The sequence below is a fragment of the Lutra lutra genome, chromosome 8 (assembly GCF_902655055.1).
Source record: "Lutra lutra chromosome 8, mLutLut1.2, whole genome shotgun sequence".
NCBI lineage: Eukaryota > Metazoa > Chordata > Mammalia > Carnivora > Mustelidae > Lutra > Lutra lutra.
In genome coordinates, this window is record NC_062285.1 from 30074833 (window position 1) to 30087932 (window position 13100).

Genomic DNA, 13100 nt, shown 5'->3' on the forward strand with positions numbered 1-13100 from the left:
TGCTATTTGTTATGCTCTACAAATCAGTGAAACCATATGATAATTGACTCCTTCTGCTTGACTTATTTCACTCAGCATAATCTCTTCTAGTCCCATTCACGTTGCTACAAAAGTTGGGTATTCATCCTTTCTGATGGAGGCATAATACTCCATAGTGTATATGCACCACATCTTCCTTATCCATTCGTCTGTTGAAGGGCATCTTGGTTCTTTCCACAGTTTGGCGACCGTGGCCATTGTTGCTATAAACATTGGGGTACAGATGGCCCTTCTTTTCACTACATCTGTATCTTTGGGGTAAATACCCAGTAGTGCAATGGCAGGGTCATAGGGAAGCTCTATTTTTAATTTCTTGAGGCATCTCCACACTGTTCTCCAAAGTGGCTGCACCAACTTGCATTCCCACCAACAGTGTAAGAGGGGTCCCCTTTCTCCACATCCCCTCCAACATATGTTGTTTCCTGTCTTGCTAATTTTGGCCATTCTAAGTGGTGTAAGGTGGTATCTCAATGTGGTTTTAATTTGAATCTCCCTGATGGCTAGTGATGATGAACATTTTTTCATGTGTCTGATAGCCATTTGTATGTCTTCATTGGAGAAGTGTCTGTTCATATCTTCTGCCCATTTTTTGATATGATTGTCTGTTTTGTGTGTGTTGAGTTTGAGGAGTTCTTTATAGATCCTGGATATCAACCTTTTGTCTGTACTGTCATTTGCAAATATCTGCTCCCATTCCATGGGTTGTCTCTTTGTTTTGTTGACTGTTTCCTTTGCTGTGCAGAAGCTTTTGATTTTGATGAAGTCCCAAAAGTTTATTTTCGCTTTTGTTTCCTTTGCCTTTGGAGACATATCTTGAAAGAAGTTGCTGTGGCTGATATCAGAGAGGTTACTGCCTAGATTCTCCTCTAGGATTCTGATGGATTCCTGTCTCACGTTGAGGTCTTTTATCCATTTTGAGTTTATTTTTGTGTACAGTGTAAGAGAATGCTTGAATTTCATTCTTCTACATATAGCTGTCCAGTTTTCCCAGCACCATTTATTTATTGAAGAGACTGTTTTTTTTCTACTGCATATTTTTTCCTGTTTTGTCGAAGATTATTTGCCCATAGAGTTGAGGGTCCATATCTGGGCTCTCTACTCATTCCACTGGTCTATGTGTCTGTTTTTATGCCAGTACCATGCTGTCTTGGTGATCACAGCTTTGTAGTAAAGCTTGAAATCAGGTAACGTGATGCCCCCAGTTTTATTTTTGTTTTTCAACATTTCCTTAGTGCTTCAGGATCTCTTCTGATTCCATACAAATTTTTGGATTATTTGCTAATCTAAATTCTCTCAAAGCTAGGGTAACTGAGACAGAAGATAGAATTAGTGATCTGGAGGACAACAGATAGAGAGAAAGGATCAAGAGGAAGCCTGGAACAAACAGCTTAGAAGCCACGAAAACAGAATCAGGGAAATAAATGATGCCATGAAACATTCCAACGTCAGAATTATTGGAATCCCTGAAGGGGAAGAGAAAGAAAGAAGTCTAGAAGATATAGTGGAACAAGTTCTTCATGAAAATTTTCCCAATCTCGTGAATGGAACCAGCATTCATGTACTAGAGGCCGAATGGTCTCCACCCAAGATTATAGATTCCAGAAAAACATCAAGGCACCTGATAGTCAAATTGAGGAATCATAACTGTAGATATAATCTCTTGAAAGCTGCTAGGACAAAGAGGCTCCTTACTTACATAGGAAAACCCATCAGAATAACGTCAGACCTGTCCACAGAGACCTGGCAAGCCAGAAAGGGCTGGCAAGATATATTCAGGGCACTAAATGAGAAGAACATGCAGCCAAGAATACTTTATCCAGCAAGACTGACATTCAAAATGGATGGAGAGATAAAGAGTTTCTAAGACTGGCAAGGCTTAAAAGACTATGCAACCACCAAGCCGACACTGCAGGAAATATTAAGGGGGATTCTATAAAAGCGGAAAAATCCTAAGAATAGCATTGAACAGAAATATAGAGACAATTTACAGAAAGAAAGACTTCAAAGGTAACATGATGTCAATAAAAACGTACCTATCAATAATCATTCTCAATGTGAATGGCCTAAATGTGCCCATAAAATGGCACAGGGTTGCAGATTGGATAAAATGACAGGACCCATCCATATGTTGTCTACAAGAGACCCATTTTGAACCTAAAGATACACCCAGACTGAAAGTGAAGGGATGGAGAAGCATCTTTCATACCAATGGGCCTCAAAAGAAGGCCGGGGTAGCGATTCTCATATCAGAAAAATTAGATTTTAAACTAAAGACTGTAGTCAGAGATACAGAAGGACACTCCATAATTCTTAAAGGGACTATCCACCAAGATTATCTAACAATTGTAAATATCTATGCCCCCAATATGGGAGAAGCCAATTACATAAGAAAACTGTTAATCAAGATAAAGAGTCATATTGATATGAATACATTAATAGTAGGAGATCTTAACATGCCTCTCTCAGAAATAGATCATTGAAGCAGAAAATCAATAAAGAAACAAGAGCATTGAATGACTCATTGGACCAGATGGACCTCATAGATATATACAGAAGATTCCACTCTAAAACAAATACAAAATACAAATACAAAAAGAATACTCATTCTTCTCAAGTGCACATGGAACCTTCTCCAGAATAGACCACATACTGGGTCACAAATCAGGACTCAACCGATACCAAAAGACTGACATTATTCCCTGCACATTCTCAGATCACAATGCTTTGAAACTGGAGCTCAATCACAAGGGAAAGTTCGGAAGGATCTCAAACACCTGGAAGCTAAAGACCACCTTGCTTAAGAATGCTTGGATCAACGAGGAGATCAAAGAAGAACTGAAACAATTCATGGGAACCAATGAGAATGAAGTCACTTCGGTCCAAAACTTATGGGATACAGCAAAGGCGGTCCTAAGGGGGAAATACATAGCCATCCAAGCCTCCCTCAAAAAAATTGAAAAATCCAAAACACACCAGCTGTCTCTACACCTTAAAGGACTGGAGAATCAACAACAAATCAGACCAACTCCACACATAAGAAGGGAAATCATCAAGATTAGAGCAGAGATCAATGAGGTAGAAACCAGAGATACAGTAGAACGTATCAATGAAATTAGAAGCTGATTTTTTGAAAGAATCAGTAAGATCGATAAACCATTGGCCACACTAATCCAAAAGAAAAGAGAGAAAGTACCTCATTGTTTTAATCTACAATCCCCTGATGACATATATTTAGAAAAACTTTTCAGATGCTTATGTGCCATCTTTATGACTTCTTTGTTAAGGTATCTGTTCTGATAATTTGCCCATATTATAATTGGTTTATTTGTTTTCTAATTGTCAAGTTTTAAGTGTCCCTTATATATTTTGAATAACAGTTCTTTATCAGATATATGTTCTGCAAGTATTTTCTTCCATCCTGTGTCTTGTTTTTTTCTTCTCTTAACAGTGTCTTTCACAAATAAGAAGTTTTTTTGGTGGTGGTGACGGTGATGGTGGTGGTGTTCTTTTTAAATGAAATCTAATTTACCATTTTTTTTTCATGGATTGTGCTTTTGGTATTGTATCTAAAAAGTCACTGGTTCATTACTTACATGTAACACCCAGGGGTCAGCAAAGCAAGTGGCCTCCTTAACTGTGTGATGGGTATTAAAGAGGACACTTATTATAATGATCCCTGGGTGTTACATGTAAGTAATGAATCACAAAATTCTACTCCTGAAACCAAGCTTACACTATATGTTAACCAACTAGAATTTAAATAAAAATTGGAAACTAACTAACTAACTAAAAGTCATCAAGAGTTTGCATTCCCACCAACAGTGTAAGAGAGCACCCCATTTTCTACATCTGAACACCTGTTGCTTCCTGTGTTGTTCATTTTAGCCATTCTGACAGGTGTGAGGTGATATCTCATTATAGTTTTGATTTGTATTTCCTTGATGATTAGTGATGTTGAGCATCAATATATGTATGTTGGCCATCTGGATATCTTCTTTGGAAAAATGTCTGTTCATGTCTTCATCATGTTTTAAAAAGATTTTATTTATTTGACAGACAAAGATCATGAGTAGGCAGAGAGGCAGGCAGAGAGAAAGAGGAAGAAGCAGGCTCCCCACTGAGCAGAGAGCCCAATGGGGGCTCCATCCCAGAACCCCGGGACCACGACCTGAGCCGAAGGCAGAGGCTTTAATCCACTGAGCCACCCAGGCACCCCAAGTCTTCAACATTTTTTATCTGGGTTATTTATTTTGGGGGACTTGAGTTTTATAAGTTCTTTATATATTTTGGAAACACACTTTATCAGATATGCCATTTGCAAATATCTTCTCCCATTTGTAGGTTGCCTTTTAGTTTTATTGATTGATTGCTTTGGTATGCAGAAGATTTTATATTGATAAAGTCCCAATAGTTCAAATTTGCTTTGGTTTCCCTTTTCTCAGGACAGATATCCAATAATTTGCTATGGCCGATATCAAGGAAGTTAGTGCTTATGTTCAGCTCTAGGATTTTGCTGGTTTCCTGTCTCACATTTAAGTCTTTCATCCATTTTGAAATTGTTTTTCTGTATGGTGCAAGAAAGTGGTCAAGTTTCATTCTTTTGCATGTTGCTGTCCAGTTTTCTGAATACCATTTGTTGCAGAAACTGTCTTTTTTCTGTTGGATATTCTTTCCTGTTTTACTGAAGCTTATTCACCCAGATAGTTGTGAGTTCATTTCTGGGTGCTCTATTCTGTTCCATAGATCTATGTTTCTATTTTTGTGCCAGTATCATACTGTCTTGATGATTATGGCTGTGTAATATAGCTTGAAGTCTGGAATTGTGATGCCTCCTGCATTGCTTTTCTTTTTCCAGATTGCTTTGACTATTCAGGATTTTTATGGATCTGGACAAAATTTAGGATTATTTGTACTAGCTCTGTGAAAAATGCTGGTGGTATTTTGATAGGGACTGCAATAAATGTGTAGATTGCTTTATATAATATAAGCATTTTAATAACATTTGTTCTTCCAATCCATGAGCATGGAATGCTTTGCCATTTCATTGTGTCCTTCAATTTCTTTTACCAGTGTTTTATAGTTTTCAGATACAAGTCTTTTACCTCTTTGGTCATGTTATTCCTAGGTAGCTTACTGGTTTCTTTGGTCATGTTTTTCCTAGGTAACTTACTCGTTTTGGTGCAGTTGTAAATGGGATTGATTCCTTAACTTCTCTTTCTGCTCCTTCATTATTGATGTATAGAAATGCAACAGATTTCTATATGTTGCTTTTGTATCCTGTGACTTTACTGAATTCATGTATCAGGTCTAGCAGTTTTCTTAGTGGAGTCTTTCAGATTTTCTATGTAGAGTATCATGTCATCTGCAAATAGTGAAGGCTTGACTTGTTCCTTGCTGGTTTAGATACCTTTTATTTCTTTTTGTTGTCTGATTCCTGTGCTAGGACTTCCAGTACTATGTTAAATAACAGTAGTGGACATACCTGTCTTGTTCTGACCATAGATGAAATGCTCTCAGGTTTTTCCCATTCAGGATGATATTACCTGTGGGTTTTTCATATATGGCCTTTCTTATGTTGAGGTATGCTCCCTCTAACACTACCCTGTTGAAGGTTTTTACCATAAATGGATGTTGTGTTTTGCCAAATGCTTTTTCTGCATCTATTGAGATGATCATATGGTTCTTATCATTTTTTTTGTTAGTGTGATGTATCATGTTGATAGATTTGTGAACATTAAACCACCCTTTCAACCCAGGGATACATCCACTTGTGTGGTGAATGATTCTTTTAATATACTGTTGGATTTCATTTGCTAGTATTTTATTGAGATTTTTTTCTGAAGCCCCTCTTTTTAAAAAAAAAAAATTTACTTAAGATCAATTTAGGTAACATATACAGTATTATTTGATTCAGGAAGGGTAGAATCTAGTGATTCATCATTTGCATGTAACTAACACAATGCTCATTACATATGTGCTCTCATCAATGCCCATCACCCAAATACCCCAAGCCCCCTACCCATTTTTGCATCCATGCTCATCAGGGACGTTGGTCTATAGTTCTGTTTTTTAGTGGAGTCTTTATCTGGTTTTGGTATCAAGGTAATGCTGGCCCCATAGAATAAATTTGGAAGTTTGCCTTCATTTTCTTTATTTTTAGAATAGTTTGAGAAGAATGGATATTAACTCTTCTTTAAAAGTTTGATAGAATTCGCCTGAGAAACCTTCTGACCCTGGACTTTTGTTTTTAGGGAGTTTTCTGATTACTGATTCAGTTTCTTTGGTGGTTATAGGCATGTTCACATTTTCTCTTTCTTCCCTTCGGTTTTGGTAGTTTATATGTTTCTAGGAATCTATCCATTTCTTCTAGGTCATCCAATTTGTTGGCATATGGTTTTTTATAATATTCTGATACAATCGTTTGTATTTCTGTGGTGTTGGTTGTTATTTCTCCTCTCCAATTTAGTATTTTATTTATCAGCGTCCTTTCTCCTTTGTTTTTGATAAGTCTGGCTAGAGGTTTATCAATTTCATTAATTTGGTCAAAGAGCCACTCCTGGTTTCATTGATCTGTTCTATTGTTTTTTATTTCCTATATCATTTGCTTCTGCTCTAATCGTCATTATTTCTTTCCTCCTGCTCACTTTAGGGCTCATTTGTTGTTCCTTTTCTGGCTTCTTTAGGTAAAGTTAGGTTGCATATTTGAAATTTTTCTTGGTTCATGAGGTAGGCCTATATTGCTATACATTTCCCTCTCAGGACCACTTTTGCTACATCCCAAAGGTTTTAGACTGTTGTGTTTGCATTTTCAGTTTTCTCCATGTATTTTTTAAATTTATTCTTCGATTTTTTTGGCTGACCCATTCATTAGTCAGTAACATGTTGTTTAACCTCCACGTATTTGTGCTCTTTCCAAATTTTTTCTTTGGTTGATTTCTAGTTACATTGCATTGAGGTCAGAGAAGGTACTTGTTATCATTTCCATATTTTTTATTTGTTAAGGCCTAATTTGTGACCTATTGTGTGTTCTATTCTGGGGAATGTCCCATGTGCACTTGAAAAGAATGGGTATTCTACTGTTTTAGAAGAGAATGTTCTGACTATCTGTTAAGTACATCTGGTCCAATGTTTTATGCAGAACCATTGTTTCCTTGTTGATTTTCTGTTTAGATGATCAGTTCATTGATGTAAGTGGGGTGTTAAAATCCCCTACTGTTATTGGATTATTATCAATGAGTTCCTTTATGTTTTTTATTAATTATTTTTTATATTTGCGTCCTCCCATGTTAGGTGCATATATATTTACGACTGTTAGATCCACATTTTGGATTGTCCCCTTTACTATGGCGTCATGCCCTTCTTTATCTCTTGCTACACACTTTGTTGTAAAGTCTAGTTTGTCTGATATAAGTATTGCTACTCCAGCTTTCTTTTGACAGCATGATAAACATGTCTCTTTCCTCTCCCTTTCAATCTACTCCAAAAGAAAGCTGGAGTAGATTTATAAACATGTCTCTTTCCTCTCCCTTTCAATCTGTGGTGTCTTTAGCTCTAAAATGAGTCTCTTGTAGAGCATATAGATGGGTCTTCTTTTTTTTTTTTTTTTTTTTTTTTTAATTTTTTTATTTTTTTTAAGCATAACAGTATTCATTATTTTTGCACCACACCCAGTGCTCCATGCAATCCGTGCCCTCTACAATACCCACCACCTGGTGCCCCCAACCTCCCACCCCCCACCCCTTCAAAATTCTCAGATCGTTTTTCAGAGTCCATAGTCTCTCATGGTTCACCTCCCCTTCCAATTTCCCTCAACTCCCTTCTCCTCTCCATCTCCCCTTGTCCTCCATGCTATTTGTTATGCTCCACAAATAAGTGAAACCATATGATAATTGACTCTCTCTGCTTGACTTATTTCACTCAGCATAATCTCTTCCAGTCTAGATGGGTCTTCTTTTTTAACCCATTCTGATGCCCTATGTCTTTTGATTGGAGCATTTAGCCTATTTACATTCATTGTAATTATTGATAGATATGCATTTGTGCCATTTTATTGCTTGTTATATAATTTTTCTGTAGATTTTCTCTGATCCTTTCTTGTCTTTGTCACTTTTGGTCTCTCTTTTCCACTCAAAAAGAACCCTTTAATATTATTTAATAATTTAATATTAATAAGCTAGTGTGGTGGTAATGAACTCTTTTAGTTTTTGTTTGTTGAGGAAAGTCTTTATCTCCCCTGCTATTCTGAATGGTAGCCTTGCGGGATAGAGTATTCTTAGTTGTAGATTTTTCCCATTCAGCACGTTGAGTATATCATTCCATTCCCTTCTCACTTGTCAGGTTTCTTTTTTTTTTTTAAGATTTTATTTATTTATTTGACAGACAGAGATCACAGTAGGCAGAGAGAGAGGAGGAAGCAGGCTCCCCGGTGAGCAGAGAGCCTGATGTGGGGCTCAATCCCAGGACCCTGAGATCATGACCTGAGCCAAAGGCAGAGGCTTTAACCCACTGAGCCACCCAGGTGCCCTGCCTGTCAGGTTTCTATGGGGAGATCTGCTGCTAGCCTTCTGGGGCTTCCCTTGCAAGTTAGGGAATTCTTTTGTCTTGCTATTTTTAGGATTTTTTTTCTTTATCATTATGTTTTGCAAATTTAATTACAATATGTATTAGTATTGACCTGCTTTTGTTGATTTTTATGGGAGTTCTCTGTGCCTCCTGGATCTGCATGTCTGTTTCCTTCCCAGATTAGGGTAGTTTTCAACTATGATTTCCTCAAATAAATTTACTGCCCTCTTTGCTCTCTTTTCTCCTTCTGAAATTCTTACAGTATGACTGTTTTTACATTTTATAGAGTACTGAGTTTCCTGAGGCTTTTCTTGTGCTTCATAAGTCTTCTTTTTCTCTTTTGTTCAGCTTAAATATTTTCAATTATTTTGTCTTCTGTTGTCTATAATTCATTCCTCTGCTTCTTCCAGCCTGTTGTTCATGGCCTCAAGCCTGTTTCCAATCTGGTTAATTGCATTCTTCATCTTTCACTGATTCTTTTTTTAAAGGATTTCATCTCTGTGATAAGGATTTCACTGATGTCTTCTCTTCTTTTCTCAAGCCCAGTGATTATCCTCATGATTGTTGCTTTAAATTCTTCATTAGGCATGTTACTTATATCTGTTTCACTCTGCTCTCTGGCCATGGCCTTATCTTGTTCTTCCATTTCAGATGAATTCCTGCATCTCGGAATTTTAAGTCTCTGCAGTCTTCTCTGTGTTAGAAAAGCCAGTTATATCTCCTGCTTCTGAGAACTATGGCTCTATGAAGAAGAGGTCATATGTTGTCCATTGTCTGGCACTCAGAGAGTGTCTCTGGTGTATGCTGTGTGCATTCTGCTATCGTGTTTTGGCTGCTCTTTCAGGTCAATACTTCCTGCCTACTGTGGGCTGTGTTTTGTCCTTGGCCTGAATGTGGTGAGTTTTAACTCAGCATGCTTGATCTGATAGACCTGATGTGGGCAGGGTTTTGTGCTGGTCCTCTGAGGGAATTCCATCCTCACTGGGACTGATGCTAGCTTGACTAAGTAGGACAGTCCCACAACAGTGCAGGGAGCACAGCAGCTTGTGTGAGTAATCAAACAGCTGGTGTTGGTGTTGCACAGCTTCCTGTAGGTGGCTCTGTTATTATTTTGAGGTGTAGGCTCCTTTGTCCCTGGAGTAGTGTCTACATGAATGCTGACTCTCAGGGAAGCACTCCAAGAAGAACAAAGAATCTCCCCTCTGTGTGACTCATTTGTTTTTCAGATCAGTATTTCCAAGCTGTCTACCTCTGGGTTTTTTGCCTGCCTTTTATCTGGGAGCAGCACAGTGCCCTCTGTGGAGTACTGAGTATTATCCCAGTCAAGCCAGCTGACCTTTATAACTCCATGCTTTAAGCCCCACTGGTTGCAAGAACTGACAAAATTCAGCCCCTCTTGGGGCACTGGGGTGGCTCAGTCATTTAAGCATCGCCTTCAGCTCAGGTCATGATCCCAGGGTCATCGATTGGGCCCTGTATCGGGCTTCCTGCATCTTGCTCCCTGCCAAGGAGAAAGTCTGCTTTTCCCTCTCCCTCTCCTACTCCCACTACTTCTACTCTCTCTCTCTCTCTCTGTCAAATAAACAAAATCTTAAAAAAAAAATTCGGCACCTCTTGTTTTCCAAGTCAATGGCTTTATGGAAATGTTCTCGTATATGTTCCCCTGTGCTCCTCTCTCTTACCATTCTCCAAGACCACTGTCTCCTCCCCTTTGCAGCTCCTGTGATCCACTTCTCCCCTAAACCATGACTTTATACTTCCTACCTGCTTTGATGTGGGCTCATTCTCTCCCTTTAGTTGTGGAGATTGTTCTGTCAGTGTTCAGGAAGATTTCTGGAGTGTTTATGATAATTTCATGGTTATCTATTTGTGTCTGTGGAATTAAAGAAGCCTAGGGCCCTCCTACTATGCTGTCATCTCCCAAAACCTTCATTAATTGATTTTTAATTTTGAACCAGTATATGAAATATCTAGAATAAATTCCACATGGTCATGGTGTATAATTACTTTTATACATTGTTGCATTCAAATTACTAATATTTTGTTGAGGACTTCTGTGTCTGATTCATGAAAGATATTGGTTTGTAGTTCTCCTTTCTTGTGATGTGTTCGTCTAGTCCTGACATTATAATAATACAGTTTAAATCCACTGTAGTCTGAAAGCATACTTCATATGATTAATGAAGTAAAAAACATGCAGTGTTATTTTAGTTTCTCCTGTACATTATAATGATTCAACAGTTAGTCCTATACATTGATCAGTGCTCATGACCATAAGGGAACTCTTAATCCTCTTTATCCATAAGATATATTAAGTGAGTTGGGGGAAATTGGAGGAGGAGACTAACCATGAGAGACTGTGGACTCAGAAACAAAATGAGGGTTTTGGAGTGGGGTGGGAGGTTGGGTGAGCCTGGTAGTGGGTATTATGGAGGGCACATATTGCATGGAGCACTGGGTGTGGTGCATAAACAGTGAATTCTGGAACACTGAAAAGAATTAAAAAAAAAGATATATTTTACAAATGTAAAAGAATCAAAATCAAAATATATGATTTCTCTTCTTTTAGATTTGTTGGGGATATTTTAAGCCCCAGAATGTGACATATCTTGGTGAATATTCTGTATGAGCTTGAGAAGAGATGAACCAATTTATAAATGTCAGTTAGATTTAGTTAATTGATGGTGCATATGAGTTCAACTATTTCCTTATGGATTTTCAGCCTGCTAGATATGTCAATTACTGATAGATGGTGTGACGGCTACAAGTACAATAATAAATTTCTCTGCTTCTCCTTGCAGTTCTATCAGGTTTTGCCATGTGTATTTTGTTGCTCTTTTGTTAGATTCATACTACTTAAGGAATATTATGGCTTTTTGGGATATTGACCCCTTTATTAATGTTCTATTTATCTCTGATAATTTTCCTTGATCTGAAGTCTGCTTTGTCTCAAATCAATATAGCTTATCCAGCTTTGCCTTGATTACTGTTAGAATGAGATGTCTTTCTTTATCCCCTTAATATTAGTCTATTTTATCTTTAAAGTGAGTTTCTTATAGACAACAGATAGTTGGGTTAGGCTTTTTATTGATTGTGACAGCCTGTCTTTTAATTTCTGTGCTTTGACTTTCACATTTAAAATGACTATTGATACATTTGTTTTAATATTCCGAGAGTATTTGTAACTATTTTCTTTTTAATTCCTAGTATTTTTTTTCATCTGTCAATCTTCCTGCCTTCTCTGGCTTTAAATATATATTTAATATGATTCTGTATCCTCTCCTTTCTTAACATGTCAATTTTATTTCTTTAGCAAAATTTAGTGGCTGTCCTAAGTTTGCAATATACATTTACAAGCTAATCTATCCACTTCCAAATAACATTATACCATTTCATCTGTAGTGCAGGTATCTGATAACAGTGTATTCACAATTCCTTCTTTTTCTCCCTTGTAACATTGCTGTCATTCATTTCACTTACCTGAAAACTATAATCAGTGAATACATTGTTTCTATTATTATTTTGAACAAATTTTTATCAATTAAGAGTAAGAAAAATAAAGTATTTTATTTTTTTGCCTTTGTTTATTCCTCTCTAATGCCATTCCTCCCTTTATATAGAACTGGATTTCTTTTTCTTTCCCATTTTATTTTATTTCTTTTCAGTGTTCCTGAATTCATTGTTTATGCACCACAACCAGTGCTCCATGCAATATGTGCCCTCCATAATACCCATCACAAGGCTCACCCAACCCCCCATATCCCTCCCCTTCAAAACCCTCAGTTTGTTTCTCAGAGTCCACAGTCTCTCATGGTTTGTCTCCCCCTCCAATTTCTCCCAACTCACTTCTCTTCTCCAACTCCCAGTGTCCTCAATGTTATTTCTTATGCTCCACAAGTAAGTGAAACCATATGATAATTGACTCTCTCAGCTTGAATTATGTCACTCAGCATAATCTCCTCCAGTCCTGTCCATGTTGATACAAAAGTTGGGTATTCATCCTTTCTAATGGAGGCATAATATTCCTTTGTACACATGGACCATATCTTCTTTATCCATTTGTCCATTGAAGGGCATGTTGGCTCTTTCCAGAGTTTGGTGACTGTGGCCATTGCTGCTAACATTGGGGACAGATGGCCCTTCTTTTCACTACATCTATATCTTTGGGGTAAATACCTAGTAGTACAATTGCAAGGTCATAGGGAAGCTCGTTTTTTAATTTCTTAAGGAATCTCCACACTGTTTACTAAAATGGCTGCAACAGTTTGAATTCCCACCAATTCCCACCAAATTTCTCCACATTTTCTCCAACACACGTTGTTTACTGCCTTGTTAATTTTGGTCATCCTAACTGGTATAATGTGGTATCTCAATGTGGTTTTGATTTGAATCTCCCTGATGGCTAATAATAATGAACATTTTTTCATGTGTCTGTTAGCCCTTTGTATGTCTTCATTGGAGAAGTGTCTGTTCATGTCTTCTGCCCATTTTTTGACATA

General features: G+C 37.5%; 1 protein-coding gene across 1 annotated transcript in view; it reads left to right on the top strand.

Annotated features, from left to right (window-relative positions):
• Positions 1–13100, top strand: part of CCDC7 (coiled-coil domain containing 7) — a 404782-nt gene that overhangs the window by 290591 nt on the left and 101091 nt on the right. The window lies entirely within an intron of this gene.